A 23,777-nucleotide genomic window follows, 5' to 3' on the forward strand; every position below is an offset into this window, starting at 1 on the left:
CAAAAGACTAACTACAGTGGCAAAGCAAATCTTTTCCTTCCCTCTCTAAATCTCTTATTCTTCTTTTAAACTGTTTTTTTATTTGCCTTATAAATTTTTGAGGTTGAACTTTTTTCTCTTTTATTTAATAGCTTCAAGTGCTTTAGTCATAAGTAAGCTTTCTCCATTTCTAGTTGATACAGGAATTCATTATTTTTCTGGTACATACATAGGTTTTATAGAATTTTTTTATTTTTTAAATATCCAGATATCTGTTCAATCAGTGGATTTTATTACTATGTATAGTTGGAGGTTAGAATTTAATTATATCTTTTTTCAATATTTTTCCAGTTGAAAAATTTATCTTTCACCGTTGATTTATCATACATACATCATCCTACATACTTGGATCTAAGTTTTTAGTTTTCTGTGTGTTTCCTTAGAATGTCAGTCAGTCTATATTAACGCATCACTCTGAGTGTGCGTGCTCAGTCCCTAAGCTGTGTCTGATTCTTTGTGACCCCATGAACTGTAGCCCGCCAGGCTCCTCTGTCCATGGGATTCTCCAGGCAAGAATACTGGAGTGAGTTGCCATTTTCTTTTCTAGGGAATCTTCCCAACCCAGGAATCGAACCCACATCACCTGCAGTGGCAGGCAGAGTCTTTACCACTGACCCACCAGAGAAGTCCATGCACCAGTCCACACTGTTTTAATTAGAGGTTTATGTAGTACATTTTAATATCTGTTCCCGATAATCTTCTTACTTCCCATTGCCCTTTTTCTCCTGCTTTTTCTCTCCGTAGTAACTTGAGCTTCATTAAATTTTTTCATATAATCTTTAGATTCAGTTCATCTAAGTCTATCATTTTTTAAAAGGTATTTTTATTAGAGTTTATATTATCTTGGATAGAATTAGCATCTTGATGATGCTTATTCTTTCAAAGAATATGGAATACCTTTCCATTTGTTCAAATATAATGTACATTTCAAAAGTATTTCAAGGTTTTCTCTATAACTTCTTCATATTTGTTAACTTTATCATTTCCTCTCCCATTTTTCAGTTGTTTAATTTCTATTTACTCAAACCATTTAACATTTACATTCTACTATTCCACCTTTATTCTCATCTTTATTTTACTCTTGGATATATAATTAAATACATGCAACAATGTTGACTAGAAGGGCTTTGCTAAAATTATCTCTTTAAAAAAAGATTCATTTATTTATTTGGTTGTGCTGGGTCTTTGTTGTGGCATGTGGGATCTAGTTCCCTGACCAGGGATTGAACCTGGGCCCCCTGCTTTCGGACCATGGAGTCTTAGCCACTGGACCATCAGGGAAGTCCCTAAAATTATCTCTTGATTGATTGTTCTCTGGCAGATTCCTCAGGAAAAAAATTGTAAGTGCAACATTCCAAGTTCTTACATGGTTAAAATTGGTTTTCTATAGCTAGAAAAACTGAAGGATTGCATATAAAACCCTTGGCTCACACGTTCTTCCTTGAATGTCTTGAAAATATCACCTTATTTTTACCTAACATTGTATGCTATTGTTGACAATTTTCAGCTTCTGTTTTGTGGTTGTCTTTTACATCCTCGGTTACTTGTTTAATTATATTGAGTTCATTTTTCAGTATTGTGTTACAGTTTCCTTTTGTATTATGGATTTTTCTCAGGGCAAGGCAATTATCATTATCTTACACAACTCTTCCATTTTTCTTTCCTTTACTGTCTTACACAATAAAATTGTGTTCCTCATCTCAGAGCAGGATGAGAGATGATTCAGGATCAAAGTACAAAGTTGCACAATTTTCCATTATTACTACATGGTAGGACTTCACCTCCCTTACAACTTGATTTTCTCTCCTTGGGACTCGAATGTCTCTTTGCTATCAAATAAACCCTCTGGCTGATTGCCCATTACCTATTTTCAATTATTCTTGCCAATGCTGTCTTCAGTATCAGAAGTGATGAGAAATTGAGCATTTTTCCCTTGGAGAATATTACTTGGACCCTATCTTACTAGCTGAGTTCTACATATCCAAAATCAATAACCTCAGTTTCTTCCCACATTCTCTAAGTTTTAAAGAAAAATTAGAATGCTGTAAATAAATGTGATACCAGATGCACTCCAGCAAATGATAGCTCTTGGAATAGCATCTGAAATGACAATATGTACTCACTTGGAATTCAGAAATGAAAATGTCCCAGTGCCTTCCTTGCTTCATTACTGAAGGGAATCAGCCTTCTACCACGGCAATCGCCTGTTCCCACCAGCTGACAATGAAATGAATACTCTGTAGGAGCTGAGATGATTGTGGCATTAAACTTAGCATTCTCTCCATGATCCTGCAAGACTGCTACTGAATCTAAACTAAATCAGTTTTGAGAAGAGTCTGTACAGAGCTTGCTCATCATTTAAAATCTGGAGGGGAAAAAAATGAGTAAAATCAAATGAGGTAGGAGAGAGATTATCAGCTAAGAGACAACTCAGGGATCTGTTTTAGATCAGACGGAGAGGACAGGACAGAATCAGCCAAACAGCCTGGGGAGCGTGGACATCATCCACCAAAGCCCAAGACATTGTTTTATTATTGTCATCAGTTGCAACGATGATGATAATAACAGTGATCTGGTGTTCAGTGCACACAAAACACTACAATAGCAACAGCACTGGTTACAGAAAGAAAAGCATGATACAGCCTCCCTGGCTGCTAGGGTTGGCATCTAAATTACCCAGACTATGACCCAGAGCAGGGACACTGAGGGAACAGAGTAGATGCCTGAGATAGGGAAGCACCTGACATAGCATGACATTAGCTGGAGGCAATGGATCTAGTCCTTTCATCTCCCGTGTGGAAGGGTTATCAGTGACTGTTTAGTCCTAGTGGGTAACAGGAGGTTAAGGAGCATAGTGAGGGGTAGGGAGAATGTTAATATCTCTGGGTAAAGTTTTCTGAGTGTATCTCATTCAGGCTTCACAACAATGCAATCGGTTAGATACTACGGTTTCCATTCTGCTTAGGAAGTAACCAAGGTTTGAAAAAGTTTAAAGTGTCCAGGCTTCAGGCAGGAAGAAAAGAGAGCAAAGCGCAAGCATGAAGGCCAGTGAGGCAGAGCTGCAACCTTCTGTATTGAGAGCTTCGGATAAAACTGGGCAAGGAGAGAAAACAGAAGATGCTCCAAGATGTGATCTCTTCCCTACAGAAGGTCTTCATCTATGTGGTCCTGCTGGGAGTCTCTTGTTTTATATTAAAGAAACTGGACAGCATCTAAAGACTGGGCACTCTATGTGGAAGCATGATGTGAAAACCTGATTACAATTTCTATCCGCAAAAGAGACTCTTTGACCTCCACAGATAAAAGAGAACACTATTTGTAAAGTGTGATAAAAAAAAAACTTCTGGTCACAGTGAGCCTTACGTTTGTTATATTCAGCCTCTGTGAATGTTGATATAATTGTAAATCAGTCCAGACTCCATTTTCCAATAACTATTAATTGTAAAAGAATTATGTCAAACTGGCACTGTCTTGTAAGTCATTTCTGTTTACATTTTTGCTTCTGTCCAGAATATTTCTGTGGAGAGTCTTATACAATTAGTTATGGTTTATGAAAGTGGACAACCACAATCACATTTAAGCATAAGACCATGGTCTACATTTTTTAAAAGTGTAAGAATTTTTTGTATGCTCGATTCATCAGTTATTCAGAACTATGATTAAATATTCCATTCTATTTTAGATTTTTCTATTTCTTTTGTAAATCCTTAATGTTTTCTTAATGTATTTTGAAATTTTGTTATTAGATATATACAAGTTTAAAATATGGTGAACTAATACTTTAAAAAATTATGATATTGTTTATCTTTAAAAATACTTTTTGCCTTAAAGATTCCTTCGTATGATGTTAATCGAAGTATATCAATTTTCATTTAGTTGGGAATATCCTTTTACATTCTCTTTAAATTTTCTTTATATGATACTAATATAAGTATACCAACTTTTGTTTGGTTAGGAATATCTATTTTTACTCTGGTTTTCAGAATTTCTGGATCATTATATTTCAGATGTACCTCTTATCAACAAGATATAACTGAGTTGTATTGCATGCGTTTTTAAATCCATTCTGAGAAAAAACATCAACAGACCCAAAATGCCAATTTTTCAACTGATGTATTTATTCTGTTTATGTACATAATGAGTATTGATATATTTGAATTTGTTTTTGTGGTTTTGGTTTCACTTTCAATGTTGCTTTTTCTCCTTTCTTGCTTTTTAAAATATTTATTATGTTTTATTATTCCATCTCTTTTCACTATAAGTTTGGAGATAAATACCACATTCCTATTCTTAGAGTAGTTACCTTAAGCTTTCTATCATGAGCACTTAGCTTCTCAAAGTTTGAAATCAATGAAAATACTTATCATCCTTTCTACAGTGCAAAGGTCTTAGCACTCTGAACACATCTGAACTATTTGATATTGTTGCTGAGTATTTTGGTTCTTTGTGGTGGTTTTCCTTTTATTCCATAATACAGTGTTGTTGTTATTTCCTAGTCAATGTTAGTTAAGCAAATTCTTTGTTCCTTATTTCTTTGCTCATGTCAGATTGTTCTGAGATTACTCTTTGTCTGAAGCACAACTTTTAAAATTCCTTTATAAGGATTGTTTGAGGACATTCTTTTAGTCAGTTACAATTTTCTTACACAATTTTTTCTTGTATTAATATAATTATCAAAATCAGAAAAGTAACACAGATCTAAGACCAGTATCTAGTCTGTAGATCTTACTCAAACTTTGCTGTGATTCCCAGTAATGTCCATTATGTGCTCTTGGTCTCCTTTACGTTGAAACCACTCTTGATTCTTATTGTTTTTCATGAGTTTGCCATTTGGGGAGAGAATAGGCCAATTAGCTTATAGGATGACCTTCAATTTAGGTTTGTCCAGTGGTTTCTCACGGTTAGATTCAGGTTATCGTCTTCAGCAGCAATGACACAGAACGGACATTGCTCTCCTTGCATCCCATCAGCAGACACATGGTTTTGCTTTGTCCCGTCGCTGGTCATGTTAGCTGTGATTACTTAATTAAGGTGATATAAGCCAAGTTTTTCCACTGTAAATGTATCTTTTCCCCTTAACAAAAAAGTACCAGCTTATCAGTAAATTCTTACCTTTTACGGTTAAGTAAACCATTTGTATTTCTTAGCACTTCAAAGGGAACTTGTCAGGTTTCAATTAATTTTTTTTTGTTTTCTCAAACGGCAAAATGAAAGCTTGACCTATTTGGAAAATAATTGCAAAGCAGAAAAAGAAATACAGTTAAGAATTGGGATTGAAATTTGGAAAATTCATGTCTAGTTTCCTAAAAGTATCAAAGTTACTAATAAGATTTTAACAAGGAATTTTGAAATAATGGGAGTAAAATTGCTCACCAATGATATCAACCTATATAAAAACAGTGCGGAATTTTATCAAGTTAGGAACATAGCTAAAGGCATATTTCTTCCCTGTAAAATTTTATTCAGCATGCTATTTTATTGCTTTTATTACAACAAATTTTGTCCTAAATTTTCCTTTTGGATAATTTTCCTAGGATAATAAGCTGAATACTAAATTTATCTTCTATACTTTTGAGCACATCAAAAATATTTTTAAAACCACTAAATTCATTTTGGTTAATGGTTTGGCCTCATTCCATACAGTTTAAGTTTATACAAGGGTTAATATTTTATCATTTCGGAAACATTTTATTGTTGTTTCCTTGATTTATTCCTTAATCTTTATCGATTTCTTGGCCCAGTTGTTACTTCATAGAATAGTTTTTAAAAATTTTCTATGTCAGTTTTCTTTATTTAAATTTACTTTTTTTCTAGTTTTATTGAACAGTGGTCTGAAAATACATTCTTCAGATGTCTGCATTTGAATTTATGTAAACTTTCTTTGTTTTCTATTATATAGGCAATTTCGATATATAAACAATGTGTGCTTAAAAATGAATAATTCTTATTTACGGTGTATACATTTTGGTAAATATAAATTCTTTCCTATTATTAATGATTTATTTTCTCTATATTTTTGTTTTATTTTAAAGTTGGCACAAATAGTACCCAAAAGAAAAAATCAGCACAATGCGTGAAGGACACACAGTGTCACACAGTGCTGTGGGCACAAATCTCAGACCCAGTATTTCTATGTGATTTTGCTCAAATTGGGCTTCCCTTGTGGCTCAGCTGGGAAAGAATCTGCCTGCAATGCGGGAGACCTGTGTTCGATCCCAGGGTTGGGAAGATCTCCTGGAAAAGGGAAAGGCTACCCACTCCAGTATTCTGGCCTGGAGAATTCCATGGACTGTATAGTCCATGGGGTCACAAAGAGTTGAACAAGACTGAGCGACTTTCGCTTTCATTTCACTTTGCTCAAATTATCTGTCCTTTCTGTGACTTGATCTCATCATCTGAAAAATGATGATAATAACTGTATATGCCACATAGACTTTATATGAAGATTAAATATTTAAGAGATACATTTGAACTTGTACATAAAATCAGTACTATACAAATGTTAGCTGTTACTATTATATTTGCATTAAATTCCACTTGAAACTTACATTCATTTTTTCTTGTTTCCTTAACCTTTTATTTTTAATGTTTTTTGTTTCAGTGTTATAGTAATATGAATTATTGTATTTTATTCCTTATTTATATACACTACCCTATTTTTGGTGAGTGATTTAGACATCCTTATTCACAGATGTAGTCCCTATGTTAGTCCTATCACAGATCATTTCTTTTTTTTGCATATGTTATTCTTTATTGATTTTATGTAAATTTATACTTTTTTAGGGGTGAGTCTATTATCTATGATTCCATTTGTTATATAGACTTGCTTTTAGTTTTGTAACATTAAAACTTTTATTATGCTGTTTTTGAAAACATGCTGAAATAAACAAATGAAGTCACTTACCAAAACCATTTCCAAGTTAATCATTGATTTTGACTCACAAACAAACTCAACAACTTTGATCCCTTCTGTAACAGAGGAAGTATTTAACAATTTTTGGCTTTCCTTCTATCTGACCCCTGCTTTCTCAGTCTAATCCAATTCAGTGGGGAGGAAGAGGGAACTGAATAGGGCCCAGCTTTTGGTTGAACAATTAACTAAAATAATCAACCACCATCTGCTCTTTTCTTGGTCTTAGAATTTCTTCTTGTTCTCTCAGCTCATTATTTTTCTTTTTGTTTACTTAAATTTCTGTAGAAAATCAAAGGTACTTAAAAAAAAAAAGACAGCTATTTTTGCATTACAGGGCGAGCTAGAGGCTGCTGTTTTGTTTAGGAAAACACTTATACCAAAGCAAGGCCTCTTCTGGAAAGAGAGAGGTAATCTAGACTAACTGAACTGCTCCACTAAATAATAGGAATATGATTTTATTTGTGGACTGGGTGGCATCTTCAAAAGATGTAATTTTGAGCTGGGGGAAGCAGAACGATAGAGGATTCTGGGGTTGGGGAAAGGCATGAGAGAATGGGGATATGAAAGAGGAAGTGCTCATGAAAGAGAGGAGCGTGCATGGGTCTGGAAGCTTGGGGATGAGTCTGACAAATCTTTGTGAAAGAAAAGGTCAGGGATGGTAGCTCTTGGGGGCAGTGCGTCCTGATATACAAGTCAACGTTATCTTTGAAAAAAAAAACAAATTTATCTTTGTTGTTGTTTAGTTGCTAAGTCATGCTGACTCTTTTGCAACCCCACAGACTGTAGCCCTCCAGGCTCCTCTATCTCTGGGATTTCCCAGCCAAGAATACTGGATTTGGTTGCCATTTCCTTCTCCAGGGAATCCTCCTGACCCAGGCATCGAACACATGTCTTCTCCATTGCAGGTGGGTTCTTTAAGCACTGAGCCACCAGGGAAGCCCCAAAGTTATCTTTATGTTGTTAAGATTACTTGGAAGATTCAGTCCTGGCCATTCCCTACCATAGCCTATAGTTTGCTGAGACCTGGGGGATGACAGGCTTAGCTTGGTGTGAAGCTGACTGGCCTCTGTCCATTGTGGTACAGAGATGACCAGGTATGTCAGAGAAGCCCTCAGCAGCATCTGGAACAAGAGTGGAGAAGAGATGTGCTCCATACGTGTACCCCAATGCCCTCACAAACACTGTGGGCCATGGGATTGCATTTCCTACAGTCACCCAGTATGGGGGCTGGATGGTAAATAAAACTGTGACAATGGAGTATAAAAACAATGGAAAGCTATGGATACATTTAAGATAGATAATTTTTCCCTTAGGTTATACTAAAGTCCTTAACAGAGTCCCAATTTGAGAACTGTTTTTTAAAATAAACACAGCTCTAAAAATTGTGGGAAACATTCTCTACTACAATAAAGGTTTTTAACATTTTAGAGTCAGAGATCTCTAATAAAAATGATAAAACATTGGATCCTTTCATCAGAAAAATGCATCTATACATATACACATAGTATCTTGTCTAAAATTTAAAATTTTTTATTAAACAAACCCAGAAACCCTTTTTTCTCTCCTTAAAATTTAATAGCTTTATATGGTAATTTGTTTGTTATTTTTTTGATATTACAATGAGTACCTTCACCCACTCCTAGTTATACCTTTGATGATTGATTGTTTTATTTACTCTATTTTCAGAAACTTCTATTACTTCCATTAATGCCATTAATGTTTTCTTGCATATCATCTTCCCTCACACTCTCTTAATATATTTTGATCGTGTTCTTCAAACCCATCTTTTGTGAGCTATGCTAGAAACTGCATATGAGAGTGAGGAGTAGAATTATTTTGTTCATTACTTCATCCCCAGCATCTTGTACAACAACTGTACTTGTCTGATACTCAATCAATATGAAAATAATTATTTCATTCATTTCTTGTTAGCATTTATTAGTAAAATGCAGATTCCTAAGGACTCTGCCTAAGAACCATCATTTTTTTTAAGGCACAGATAAATCTCATGCAAGTGGTCCACAGAAACATCACTCATTTTCAAAGAGGAAATCTATGAGAACAGGTCAAAAGCAAGGAATACTTCAGTGTGAGGGAGGGGCAGCCAGGACCGATGTATTTCTAAGGCCCTTACTGAAGCATCCTACAAGATGAGCAAATGAGGAGCCAAAAGGTTCTCTCTTTCAATTCTTGGTTCTTACAGTGGCTCCAGGAGGCCCCAATAATGGGCAGCAGGAGGAAGGATGCTGTGTGCATTAGGCTGGCAGTGAGTCTTGGCAATTTGAACTCCCCTAAACTTTGGTTTTTCCAACAGTCCTCCCCATGCAAATTCTTTCTATTGGGATTTCCTCAGCCCACTGCTCCCTTTTCAGTGGCACAGACCTTAGAGAACACAAGGGAACCTATTAACAGTAAGTACCAAAGAATCTGCCTATAATGCTAGGAGACGCAGAAGACGTGGGTTCCAGCCCTGGGTTGGGAAGATCCCCTAGAGGAGGGCATGGCAACCCACTCTAGTACTCTTGCCTGGAGAATCCCGTGGACAGAGGAGCCTGGTGGGCCACAGTCTCTGGGGTCGCAAAGAGTCAGACACAGCTGAAGCAACTGAGCACAGAGCATGCACTAAAGGATTACACTGATGTGTGAATGCTAAAATTTGCATTACATTTCTTCAGAATCTTTTAAAAATCAACATTCTTTGGGTTATATTTCACCCTGAAGAATGTGGGAGGGGGAGAAATCTATTACCAATATTGTTTTGCGACCCACAGATAGGAAAATGTTAACGGAGTTTACCAAATAATAAACTCCACATGGGCAGGAAGATTTTCCCCCTAAATTTTTTATGGTGCTAAAATACATATAACATAAATTTTTTCTCTTAAAACCATTTTAGTGTACAGTTTAGAGGTATTAAATGCATTCATACTGTTGTGCAACCACCGTCCATCTCCAGGGCTCTTTTCAGGCTGCCAAACTGAAACTCTGTATCCATTAAACAGTAATTCTCCATTCTTCCTTGCCCCCAGCCCCTGACAATCACCATCCTACCGTCTGTCTCTAAATCTGACTACTCTAGGTGCCTCTTGTAAGTGGTATCAGATAGTATCTGTCTCTTTGGGACTAGTTTATCTCACATAGCAAAAGGTTCTCAAGGTTTATCCATGTTGTAACATGTGCCAATTTCCTCCTTTTTTAAGGCTAAATGATATTCCACTGTATGTATATACCACAGTTAGCTTATCCATTCATCCACCAGTTGGTTCATGAACAGGAATTTTTATCTGTTTTGTTCACTGCCGTACCACTAGTACTTAGAAGAGTTTCTGGTTTCTATTAGGTCTTCAGCGATTATTTGTTAACTAAATGAGTAATGAACAGTTAAAAATGTGATCTTGAGTATCCTTAAAGCAGCGTTATGTCCACTGAATTAGTTGTAAATATTGAAACAAGTCTGCTTCTTGCTCAGTGGTGCCTTCTAATCTCTTCTGTTCCTCCACTTTATCCTTCTGATTCTTTCTTTTTATTATCTCTTCAATATCCATTTTATTAATTCCTCCCATCTTTTATTCTCCATTTCTCAGACAAAATCAATAAAACACTGCTACATTGACACAGCAATGTGAATAAAGGCAGGGTTGATTGATCCAATAAATAGTATTGGGTTGGCCAAAAAGTTTGTTCAGACTTTTTCTGTAAAATATTTCAGAAAAACCTGAAATTTTTGGCCAACCTAATACTTGAGTACCAGGTCCCCTTACTAGCATGGGGACCATGATAGTTAGTTAGCATTGCCTCCTAAGATCTTAATTTAGGACTGTATTTTCGGATCTTTAAAATGCTGGGCATTACTCAAATGAAGTTCAGTTATAAGTGTTAGTCACTCAGTTGTGTCCAACTCATTGTGACCCCCATGGACTGCAGCCCGTCAGACTCCTCTGTCCATTGAATTCTCCAGGCAAGTATACTGGAGTGGGTAGCCATTCCCTTCTCCAACGGATCTTCCCAACCCATGTACCGAATCAAGGTCTCTTGCATTGCAGGTAGATTCTTTATTGCCTGAACCACCAGAGAAGCCTGTGTAAAGTATTTACTAAAACTGCTTAATTCAAGCAATCGGAAATCTATTTTAAAGGCAATATTTCCTAAACGTAGTGATGAAGTTTAATGTCTACGTTTATTCAAGTTAAAGTACCTTTAAAGAGCATTTTATCACACGTATATATACCAAACATATATCTGAAAGAAATTGACTTCAATGTCAAGTCAAATGAGCTTGGGCACATTCAGAGTAGTTTGGTGGCAGAACAATTTGCAAGGCCTAGAGTTAAAAATAATTGAAGGCATATTATTCAATTTTTTTTGAAATTGCTTGCCGGCTGGAGTCCAGTGTATATTGTTTCAGGTCTAACTGGATTTTATAAACACCAAAAGATAGGAATTTGCAGTGTCAATACTGACAGAACAATAGCTCTATTGAGCTCAACAGAATTCAATCTTGCAACAGAATTTCCTGTTTTCCTCCTTGTTTTTTATACCTTCAACATTGCAACTTACCAAAAAAAAAAACAAAACGGAAAAGATAAAGCACTCCTTTACTAGACTCAGAAATGTTGTATCATGTCTCCTTTCTCTAAAAAACAAACCAAGAGCCTTTTGCCCTTCATCTTTTCAGAGTTTTAGATTTCTTAAGTGAGGCCTCTCTCCACTGGAGCATAGCGAACACAGATCTGCATGCGTTACATCAGCAATCATGCCCTGGTGGACTTGACACTGGATGTGGCAGTGTGATAGGTTTAGAGTTGCTCCATTGTAATATCTCATCAGTGTTTTAAAACAACAGAACTGCATGAAATACAGAAGAGGTTCTCAAAGCACGGAACAGTAATAGCATGCAGATCAGACAGAAAATCATACGGTCAGTAGTTAATTGGGCTTGTAAACAGTTTAATATCCATGGAATCAGGCTGGATATCTGACATAAAGTCACCAGAGGGTCCCCAAGGCAACCTTCATGTTCCTGAAATATTGCCCTCACATGTTACCAATGTTCTCTCCAACATAGCCTGAAATGTCAACCAGCTTTTTCGGATTATACAACTAGTTAGTTATTTTCTTAGAAACAATACTGAAATTTATCAAATGGTTCAAGGAAGTGTTGAAAAGTCCTCCATATATTAGCATGAATTATTATGTGAAATTATTAATAGCTCATACCACTTTGAACATATCACAGGTCTTAGGAAGGTGGAGAGAACTAAGATATTAATACAAGCTACCATAAGGTGGGCATTTGATAACTCCAATATCTGAAATTTCTGAGGAGTTTTACTAAATTTTTTTGTTAGTCATTTTCTTCTTGTTTCCTGTAGCTTGATAAATTTGTAAGTGAATGTTGGACATAAGGTATGAAAACTTCTGGGGTCATCTTGCTTCTTTTATTAAGCAGTTATGGTAAGGAAGATTCACCTTAATCCAGTCTGAAGTTGAAACTGGGCTTAGTTTGAAGCTGAGTTTAGCCTGCAGTGCAGGTCAGTTTATTTCTGGTTCGCCTTTACTATTAAAAGAATAACTCGTTAGGAGTCAAAACTAAAATCCAAATTGTTAATCAGGTCTCTGCTCCATAATGAACGCTGAATTCCATTTTTGTCTCTCAAGCTCTGGTCTAATTTCTGACCAGTCATCCTTCAGTTACAAATTGGCAAATACCTTGAGAGCAAAGGCATCACAGAATTTTGTGTCAGTTTACTTTCCCTCTCTTCTCTTCAGCTATCTGACTTTCCAGTACTTGCTGCCTTAGAATTTCTCCACTGTCTTCAAACAGATCATAGGTGATGTGTGTGTGTATGTGCGTGCACATGTGTATTTTAATCTAGCATTTCACTTTTCCAATTTTCTTGGAAAGTTGATTGGTCTGCTATAAGTTAGTCTGTCAGAGCCGAAGCAGATGTCCTCAGGAGTAGTCGTAATTAACATAGCATATCAAGGGAGAAGCCATGGAAAAGGAAAGACAGAATAAGCTTTCATATTTTTATGGGCTTTTTTTCACTTCTGAGAGTTTCTTTCTACTCACTGACATGCCATTTGCTCAGACTCCTCTTCATAGTCTCATACACTGTCCTGCCTCTGAGCACCATTCCTTCAGAAATATTACCTTAATGGCTATAGTGAATTACATCTTGAAATCCTTCTGAAAATTGATTTTGAAGATCTTTCATTCATTCTTGTTGTGTGCCTCGGGCATTCTCACTGGCGAAAACTACAAAGAAATAAGTATCATCCCAATAAATTTTCATAGCAAAGGATAAGTGGTAGTTCTTCCATCACTTAGAAAAAAATCACAGGCCCATGGAATCAGTAGGGAACTTAGAGAATTCAGTCTAGTTTCTCATGCAGATGCCAACTTGCCTGAGGTACCACACTATTTGAAGGGAGGAACGAACAGTAATTGTCTTCTTCCTGTTCATGGCTCTTTCAGAAAGAGTCTATTGCTTGCAGTAAAGCAGTTACTTCATGAGAAGATTTAAGATGATAATAACTCTTAGACTTTACATCTATAATGTCTCTCTGGAGAGAAAAACATTGTTTATGATTGTTGCCTAACAATCTCATCCCATACCCTAAACTTTCTGATCTAGACTGTCCAAGGATGACAATGATTTTGAAACTTACATGTTACTGTGTAAGTTCAGTTCTCCATGAAAGGAAGTTTATTAAGAAAGCTTGCAGGGGAGTGTAAAAGGGTTGGGCAAAGGGGATGAAATTACAACAAAGGCTCACTCAATCACGTGAGTACTCTGGAGCAGGATGCTGCCCTCACAGTGGTCCTGACCTAGGCAAGGAGGAAATATTCATGTTTCAACCAGTCAAATAATGCAGGCTGACCTCAGGGAAAGGGTGTGGCCTTGAACTGAGTGGCTGCCTTTGGTGAAGGGTATTTCTCAGAGAGGGACTCACTTGAGAGCCATTAAATGATAAGTCTCTCAAGGCTCATTCCTGGAAGGGCAACTTGGGAAATACCATACAGCATCTACTATGGGTTCTTAATTAAACCAAAATCTAGAACAAGTAAAAGCTGAAAGGAAGTCATTAAAGATAAAATCCAGACAAACTAAAATGCATCTCTATTTGTCTCTCTGTTGTCTTTGAAATAAATAGCAGAGAACAATAGTCTGAAAGTGAAATAACCTAATGGTTTTATTCATAAATGTTTTATACTTGTTATCAAAGAGAAGCCATTAAGAAAGCTTGTAAACTTCACGTTCATCTGTCTGATGAAGGATATCACAGTTCGGGTAATTGCTTTCTAAAGGTACTTTCACTGCTTTCATGTGTCTTGTGCAGGTTTTATTCAGAGGCTTAATAAAATAATAGTCCTGAAGTCAAAGCAACTAAAAAGCAGACGTTATTCTCCAGTCATGCACATCACCATCTGAAGAGCTGAATAAATATTCATTTACTAAGAACAGTCACTGTATAGTCAAAAAGGAATTTTGTATTTGACCTCAGCAATGATGGCAAGCATCCATTAATATATTTAATGAAAGGAGATAATGCTCTTCAGTACAAGAGCTATCATGTTAATAGTTTTATTGAATTAGTTTAAGAACATGAATAAAGTATATGATCTCTAAAATTGTCAGACTCCAAATTTTTGAAGAAATAATTTGAATGATCAACAAGGAAAACTTTTATAATGAGTTATTTATAAACAATTTCAACTTCTTCAGTTTCAGTCAAATTAAATGTAAGCTTCTATTGCTATCTTGAAATTCTAAAGCATATATCCTCTTTTCCTGAAATGACTATGTTCAGTTGGGTCTGTGTATGTCTGCAAGTATTCTTAGAAGTCTAGTTGTACAGGACGTGAATTTGAGACCATTATGTTATTAGAGAGAATGGAGAAAGATACTTTTATATGAGAACACCAAATAAGAAATTAAGAAGCAATTTGAAGGATGAAAAAAAAACTCTTACTAATATTCATCTGTGTTTCCTTTAGCAAGTCTGAGAATCCTGATTCTTCACATCCAGTCTAATTTAAAAACAAAAGCTGATGACTGGAGGACTACAAAACCATCTGGTTTTCTTGTGTTCTCAAAGTCTAAGTCGTGAAAGAAACCCACATAAAATTAGCAGAAATATGTGCATGATGTGACTCAAGGAATTTCTCAAAACCATTTTTCATTCCAATCCCAAAGAAGGGCAATGCCAAAGAATGTTTAACTACCGCACAATTGCACTCATTTCACATGCTAACAAAGTAATGCTCAAAATCTTCCAAGCTAGGATTTAACAGTATGTGAACCAAGAACTTCCAGGTGTTCAAGCTGGATTTAGAAAAGGCAGAGGAACCAGAGATCAAATTGCCAACATCCATTGGATCATAGAAAAAGCAATTTCCAGAAAATTTCCAGATTTCCAGAAGAACATCTACCCTGCTTCATTGATTACGCTAAAGCCTTTGACTGTGTGGATCACAACAAACTGTGGAAAATTCTTAGAGATAGGAATACCAGACCAGCTAACCTGCCTCCTGCATAACCTGTATGCAGGTCAAGAAGCAACAGTTAGAACTGGACATGGAACAACAGACTGGTTCACAACTGAGAAAGGAGTACATCAAGACTGTATTGTCACCCTTCTTATTTAATTTATATGCAAAGTACATCATGCGAAATGCTGGGCTGGGTGAAGCAAAAGCTGGAATCAAGATTGCCAGGAGAACTATCATTATCAATAATCTCAGGTATGCAGATGACACCACCCTTATGGCAGAAAGCCAAGAGGAACTAAGGAGCATTGATGAAGGTGAAAGAGGAGAATGAAAAAGCTGGCTTAAAACTCAACATTAAAAAATGAAGATCATGGTCCCATCACTTCATGACAAATAGATGGGGAAACAATGGAAACAGTGACAGATTTCATTTTCTTGGGCTTCAAAACCACTGCAGATGGTGAATACAGCCATGAAATTAAAAGATGCTTCCTCCTTGGAAGAAAAGTTATGACTAACCTAGACAACATATTAAAAAGCAGAGACATCACTTTGCCAACAAAGGTCCATACAGTCAAAGCTATGGTTTTTTCCAATAGTCATGTTGGATGTGATATTTGCACCATAAAGAAGGTTGAGCACCAAAGAATTGATACTCTTGAACCATGGTATTGGAGAAGACTCTTGAGAGTCCATTGGACTGCAAGGAGATCAAACCAGTCAATCCTAAAAGAAGTCAATCCTGAATATTCATTGGAAGGGCTGAATCTGAAACTGAAGCTCCAATACTTTGGCCACCTGATGTGAAGAGCCTACTCACTGGAAAAGATCTTGATGATGGGAAGATTGAAGGTAGGAGGAGAAGGGGATGATAGAGGACAAAGTGGTCGGATGGCATCACCGACTCAATGGACATGAGTTTTGAGCAAGCTCTGGGAGATGGTGAAGGACAGGGAAGCCTGGAGTGCTGCAGTCCATGGGGTCACAGAGAGTTAGACATGACTGAGCAATTGAACAACAACAACAAATACCTGATTTTAGATATCTTTCCCCAAAAAAGCTCCCAAAGTTTTGCCTTTTAATCTGTCCAGACGTCCCCTCTATTGGAGGAAGTAATTGGAATGCTGTCATCTTTAAACATGATACTTGGAAGGAAGCCCAGTCACTGGGGTAATTTTTATGCACTTAGTATCCTGCTTATTATTTGATGCTTAGAGATATTTTTGTTGTTGTTAACACTGAGCAATTTGGCAAATTATCTATTGGAGAGAACTGGGCAGATAATAGAACAAAGTGGTTACTTTTCAGTTAGAAAGGAAGGACTAAGAAGAGATTGGCAGGGAGGGTGGTGGGCATTTAATGGAGGAGACCTGAGTGTACACTGCCAGGAGAGGTGAAGAACATACAGATCTACTTTGTGGATTTCTCACTTTTCCGTGGTGCGAATGCTGTTAGCAGGCCTTCTATTTTCTACTGTTCTCTCAAGTGATAACTTTCTCTGACTTACACTGTGGGGCCCTTGCATCTTTTTTAATCTGCATTATCCTATTAAACTGGAGAAATGTTAATATGCCTCCAGTTCCTTTCTCTTCTTAGCGCTGGAGATTTTTATTTATTCCTAAGCACTACCAAGGACCACAGGGAGAAGAAAAACTTAAGATGTTGCCACTTATTAAGCAAAGTGTTTGTTACTTATGCTTCAGTATCAATGAAATAAGAAACAATATCAAGAGCCAAGAAGCAGCTTATTGTCTTCCATTTCCAAGCTAAGTATGTATTCTTTCCTCATTCATTCTTAACATGGATCATTAGGGACAAACTGATAGGATCATACCTTGTAACTATTACCATTTTTGAAGTACAATATTCTGTTGGAAAGTTCTCTGATGATTCCAATAATTGCTCTTCTTATATTAAGATCCTCTGGTTCTAAATATTTAAAAACCCTCTATCAAAGCTCTTATAACTTTTGGTGAAGAAATGAGAAAACATTTTCTGACTAATCAGCCTCAGTGCTTAAATAACAGACTTTTAAAGTGATAACAGCCATCATAATTGCATTTTTGAAAGTAAATCCATAATAAGTATCTCAGTAGAGATACAGATGAATTTCTACTGTGTCATGGTCTTCTTTTATGTGAGGGCTATTAGTCTGTGAGCTGGTTATACCCAAGCTAATCTGAGCATTGATCTGACTTGATAAATTTTATTTAAAATATTTTGTATGTATCATGTATGGTGATGGAATTAAAACTCTGGGGGAAAAGGCTCTCTGTGTGTGTATGTGTGTGTGTGCATCTGTGTTTGTGTATATAAACTGGTAAACTGGTATACATATGGGGAGGTACCTATCCATGTAAATACTGTAAGGCAAGAATTTTTAATGAGCAAAATTTAGGAATTTGAATACTTATCTATAGACAGTATCTAAACATGAATTTCTAACAATTTTCCAAAGCCCATTACTGTCTGTTTAAATCCTAGAAATAGAAATGATTTGCTCATATAGTACTCGGATAAGGCAATGGCAACCCACTCCAGAATTCTTGCCTGGAAAATCCCATGGACAGAGGAGCCTGGTAGGCTGCAGTCCATGGGGTCCCTAAGAGTCAGACACGACTGAGCGACTTCACTTTCACTTTTCACTTTCATGCATTGGAGAAGGAAATGGCAACCCACTCCAGTATTCTAGTCTAGAGAATCCCAGGGACAGAGGAGTCTAGTGGGCTACCGTCTATGGGGTTGCACAGAGTCAGTCAGACACGACTGAAGCGACTTAGCAGCAGCAGCAGCAGCATATAGTACTGCTTCTTTTTAGGTTCTGGGGATTCGAGTATCTGAGGTTCTAAGAACTAAACTTCACAGGCATACTAGAACTCAGAATGTTTTGAGATTTAACGTAAGCAATTTCCTTGCTCTTTTGCCTTGCTGGTAAATCATTTACTCCAGTAGGCAAAATTTTTCTTTTAAAACTTCTTCTATTGGAAAAAAAAAAAAAAAGCCTCAAAATAGAGTTGAAATAGAAGCACTGTGTCCTTTCTCTGGACACAAACCTACCAAAGTAGAAAAGAGTGGTTGATTTTTTAACAAAAAACCCAGTGGGAAAACAGGAGGAAGAAATTTTAAATAAGAAAGATGTATCTAAAAATCCTTTCTACTAAGTAGAAGGAAAACAACAAATTATTGGGTAGAGGTTAAACACTGGTATTAGTGGAAGACTAGAAGCATACATTCTGTTCCCAAAAGACCCTGAGGGCAAAATAACATTTTGTTCTGGAGCTGAATATCTATACCTATTCATTCCCTGCCCCCCAGCTTTAGCAAGAGAACAGTCCTACTGAGATCTGACAGTCCTGAGTCTGAGTAACAAGCATTCCAACAGTACCTGAGTGTATTTCTTATACAGAATGGAAAGCAAAATAATTTTCAGAACCAAAATCATCATCAGAGAGAAGTATTAAAGAGGGAGCCAAACCTATACCGTAGCTAGATATTTCTCTTTGTGTCTCAAAGAAAACCTTAATCTATTTTCTTTGCCATCCTGTTAATTTATAGACTTGACATCACTCTGAATTTCATGTTATGTATATTTACTCCCTGGTGGTTCAGGTGGTAAAAAATCTGCCTGCAATGCAAGAGACCCAGATTCGATCCCTGGGTTGGGAAGATCCCCTGGAGAAGGGAACGGCTACCCACTCCAGTATTCGTGCCTGGGAAATTCCATGGACAGAGGAGCCTGGTGAGCTACAGTTCATGGGGTCCCAAAGAGTCGGACATGACTGAGCAACTAACAATTTCACTTTCTTTCATGTTTAAACACACACACACATACACACATATAGATAGATAGATAGATAGATAGATAGATAGGTAGGTAGGTAGGTAGATAGATAGATTCACTGGTAGCTCAGATGGTAAAGAATCCACCTGCAATGAGGGAGACCTGGATTTGGTCCCTGGGTTGGGAAGATCCCCTGAAGAATGGAATAGCTGTCCACTCCAGTATTCTGGCCTGGAGAATTCCATGGACAAAGGAGCCTGGGAGGGTACAGTTCATGGGATCACAAAGAGTTGGAAATGACTGAGCAACTTTCACTTACATATATATATATATTTGCATATCATGGTATTTCCTTGGTCTGTAGATGCATCACTCTAATCTCTGCCTCATCTTTCTCTGTCCCATAGGGTTGCCAGGTGATGGGAGAGGCTGGCTTGAGAGTGGAGTTTGTCTCAGTAGATGTCCCAGCTGGGAGAGTATCATCAGATCTCATGACTTTACCAACAGTGATCACCAAGAGGACCAAGTATTACCTCCCCTCAGTGTCCATGGTAGAGTTGGTCACTACGTCTTGCTTCAGACCATCAGACAGTATCATGTTTGGTGTTCATTGTGCAAACCCTCCAAACTCTTCAAATAAGAGCTGCTTAATCCACAGATTCAACCAGGACACTTTGAGCACTGACCTGTAAGTGCCATCCAAAGAGATTTTTAAAAGCAGTCATTGATAGGACTGAAGTCTTTAACTTTGGAATGTGATGGAGACTTTATTGCCAGTATAACACAGTTCTCAGGATTTCAACATTTATATCAGTCAAATACCCCCATTTTATGCAGTATTTTCATTCCTAATACATTAAGAAATAATATATTAATATACAATGTAACTTGTGCAACTACCCATGCTATTAATAACAAGAGAGAAAAAAATAGACTGAAGTGTTCCCAAGACTGAAGAGGAAACAAAAAGAAAAACAATAGGAAAATTAATTATCTTAGTTATTACAGCAAAATTATACCGGTTCGTGACTTAGCAATCACAGATGAAAGATGTAAACAATACCAGAAGCAGAGACATCAGTCATAAATGAAGTTTCATCATTGATATGCTTGTCCAAAGTGGTAATTTAGAACTACTGCTACCAGCTCCGGCTGTATCCAGAATGATAATTATGAATTAAGTGGTGAGCAGATGCTTGGAAATAAAAGTTTGCCCTGGGGCGCCAGAAGCCTAAGGACAAACCTAATAGTCCCTATAAACTATTAGTTTAAAAACGGAATTGTCAGTACACCCACAGGTTAACAACTTGCTAAGCATCAATGACTATGACACACAAATATGAATAATTTTAAGAAAAGAAACTGTCTCTGATACATAATCCTTTTTACTTTTCTTTCTATGGCTCTGTGCCTACTCTGAATATCTTCGAGCAGCAACTCAAAATTTATTCACAAGAAAAAAGAGAAACAGGCTAGTAAAAATTGTATTTATTAGCTCACAGCAAGAAATATGTGCTTAAAATGGGATTTATTCTTTCTGATTGCTATCGGAATGGACACTTAATTTTCTCCCTACAATGAAATGAAACTTTTAGAAGATTTATGACTGCTGTGAGAGCAGTTTCTCACATGCCAAGCTATGTTAGCAAAGTTGGGAATAAATCATCGAAGAAATCTGACTAGTAGTACACAGTTCATGCAAAATAGTACTTCACTTCCTACCCACATGAAGCAACTGTAGGATAGCTATCATTACTGAGTTCCCTGCAATCTATAAAATGACATCCTTGAATCACAATTAGTATTCTTCCTCTTTTCTTGGTGTTCAGGTGAGTCCTTTTGTAGCTTCTCTTCTTCTAGTCCTCTCTCCACTGTGACTTCTCATACTGATATCAGAAGGTTTGCTCAGCTACCCTCACGCCCTCAGCTTTCTCCCCTCCTCATTTTTCCCTCTTGCACTGGTATTATGTGAAACTTCATTAAAGGAAGCTGCTTTCTTAGAAGTCCTTGGAGATGACAATGACCATAATCATAGACTTGTCCTCCATTTTTCCAGACTGTTGTCATCGCATGTACCAAATGGCATTGTTCATTCTGAATGAGAACAGAGACTGATATTCTTTTTACAAATAGGCTTAGATTTCTACTCTTTTTTGCTTCAAAGTATATTGCAAATTTTATCCAAACAAATTGAAAAACATCTGGCTAACAATTACATAATTTCAAAGTTCTGGGTTGAAGGGTTACCTTTTCTATTTTCTGGCTTCTAACAAATATTTCACCACTGGGTGAGAAGAGAAATTCCTGGCCAATAAATACATGATGAGTCTCTTTTACATAAAAAAAAATATTAATAATAAAACCTCAGCCAACTGGGTAAAATGTCATTATGACATAAGAAAGCAGGTAATAATAATTATTATTTTTTGATAGCTTATATTATGTGCCTGAAACTGCATTTGCTATTTAACACACGCACAGCCCTGTGACACTGCTCTTCACTGTGCTAGCCCTGTTCCAGCAATGAATACATTCAGTCTCTGAGAAGTCACAATCCCTAGTCGGGTTCTTCCAGCCAACTCAATCTCTCATAGCCTCAAATACCCATTCCATTTTTATTTGCTCCCCATGACTTAACGATATATCAGACTAATTTGAGACATGATTTTATTTCGAGAGAACGTAATCTACTATACAGGGACATGTTTTATAACACACTGTGACTGTATTTTGATTTCTTTCCTATAATTCTTACTGGTAAATGGCTCTGGATCTGAGAGTCTTAAACCATGAGACTGGGATCTTCACTTTTCCTTTTTGCTGCCCGAACCTCTCTCTCTCTCTTTGTAAAGCTTACACATTTCAGGGACGGCCATCCTGTCAACTGAGAATCAGGTTCTTGCCAAAAACTTTTTGCTAACTCATGTTCTGTTTAATCCAAGGGGCAGAGAGACAGAGATTTTTCCTTAGTCATCACAGTAGCAATTCTGAAGGTGAGGAGAATGCTGTGGAGGGAAAAGCTTGCCCTTTGGAAGGAAGATGGTACATGTTTCGCTCCTTGAATTCAACTTGTCACGGGGTAGTCATGTAATGATGAAATCAAGTTAATTATCTCTTTCTATGAAAATGTGCTCTGACCATACTAGTTAAACATTAGGACTCGGAGGAATCAATTTTGTAAAAGCCTTCCCTAAAAGTTATGGGCTTCCCTGGTGGCTCAGCTGGTAAAGAATCTAGCTGCAATGTGAGAGACCTTCCCTAAAAGTTATTGCAGAGGGGGAAGAGTGTATAGAAATAATTCAGGGGTAAAGTTGTATTAACAGAAACATGGCCCTTGCACTCATATGATGTGCGGATCGATTGAAGGAAAGGTTTTGTTGTCGATCTGATTCTTCATCCTCATTGTCTACAAGGGACAGAGCTCGTGCTGACTGAGTTAGAGTCAATCAAAAGAGGCATGAAAGTGTTGTTTTCCCAAGTAGAACCCCAAACACCTGGACAGCACATAACTTGTTGTATTATTATAATCTTAGCATTTCCAGGGTCCAGCACAGAACCTAAGTAGTTGCTCAATTTGTGTTTGTTGAACTTAAACAAAGTGAAAATCAAATGAAATAATTATAGTAAATGCTTCTCTAATGAGAAATGTTATATATGGTAATAATATAAAGTTAATATATTATTGATATAATATTAAATACATAATTATTTTTATAACTTATATGCATTTAGTTATTTAATTTAAACAACTGTGAAATATGCCCTATTTTTATCCCCCATTTTATAGCTGGGAAAACTGAGGCAAGGGGCGTTTAATGAATTTTCCCAGAGTCATATGGCCGATAATGGGCTCACCTGGGATTTGAACCCAAGTTCTCTTGCCCCAGAGTCCATGTTCTTAACCATTTAGCAATACCTACCCCCTCATAAAGTCTCATAAGAGAATGTTTGTCCTCAGGTCCTGTGTATTTGGTCATGCATGCAGTTGTTATTTTCCTTATTGTGCTGTGAACCCTTGAACTCTTCTGAACTCTTCTAGGAAGGGCCCCGGGGCTACTCACCTGGATCAGCAGACCTTTGAACCTACTAGTCTGTTTTGAGTTGAATAAATACATTAAAACTAAATCCTCATCTCAGAGGAAAGGACAACCTAATGGGACTTCAGAGTGAACACGTATGAGTCCTAAATTCTCACTCATTCAGATATCTCATGACTAAACTCCCCTAAGAAAGGACAAGTGGGGAAGTGACCAACAAGGACCTAGACCGAACCAAGGAACCCTGAGCTCTTTAGGAAAACCCTGAAGCACACCGAAGGAAAGCACAGTTTTCTCAGAGTCAGGTTAACCTGGCAACACTTAAGCAATTTGGTTGAGATGAGAACAGCAGCAGCTTAGCAATGTCTGCCAAGTGGCAACATAGAGGGAGAATCTTTTCCTATTGGATCTTTCAGCATATTCTGTGAGCAGATTGATTACCAGTTAATCAGATTAGCCAGCAGGCACCTGTGGAATAACGTATGGAATGGGAAGGTGTTACTGAGTGTG

General features: G+C 37.0%; 1 protein-coding gene across 8 annotated transcripts in view; it reads right to left on the minus strand.

Annotated features, from left to right (window-relative positions):
- IQUB (IQ motif and ubiquitin domain containing) overlaps window positions 1–23,777 on the minus strand; it is a 280,882-nt gene that overhangs the window by 102,388 nt on the left and 154,717 nt on the right. For 4 of the 8 annotated variants that reach the window (XR_014066707.1, XR_014066712.1, XR_014066710.1 and 1 more), the window contains exons 15-16: window positions 5,152–5,259; window positions 2,163–2,404 (exon numbers count right to left, since the gene is read on the minus strand). The gene's annotated coding sequence lies outside the window, so the exon portion shown is untranslated. The remainder of the gene's footprint in view (window positions 1–2,162; window positions 2,405–5,151; window positions 5,260–23,777) is intronic. The other 4 variants (XR_014066711.1, XR_014066706.1, XR_014066708.1 and 1 more) reach the window with 1 other exon arrangement.

Source organism: Giraffa tippelskirchi, chromosome 10, assembly GCF_054371585.1.
Source record: "Giraffa tippelskirchi isolate mGirTip1 chromosome 10, T2T-mGirTip1v1.2.pri, whole genome shotgun sequence".
NCBI classification, from domain to species: domain Eukaryota; kingdom Metazoa; phylum Chordata; class Mammalia; order Artiodactyla; family Giraffidae; genus Giraffa; species Giraffa tippelskirchi.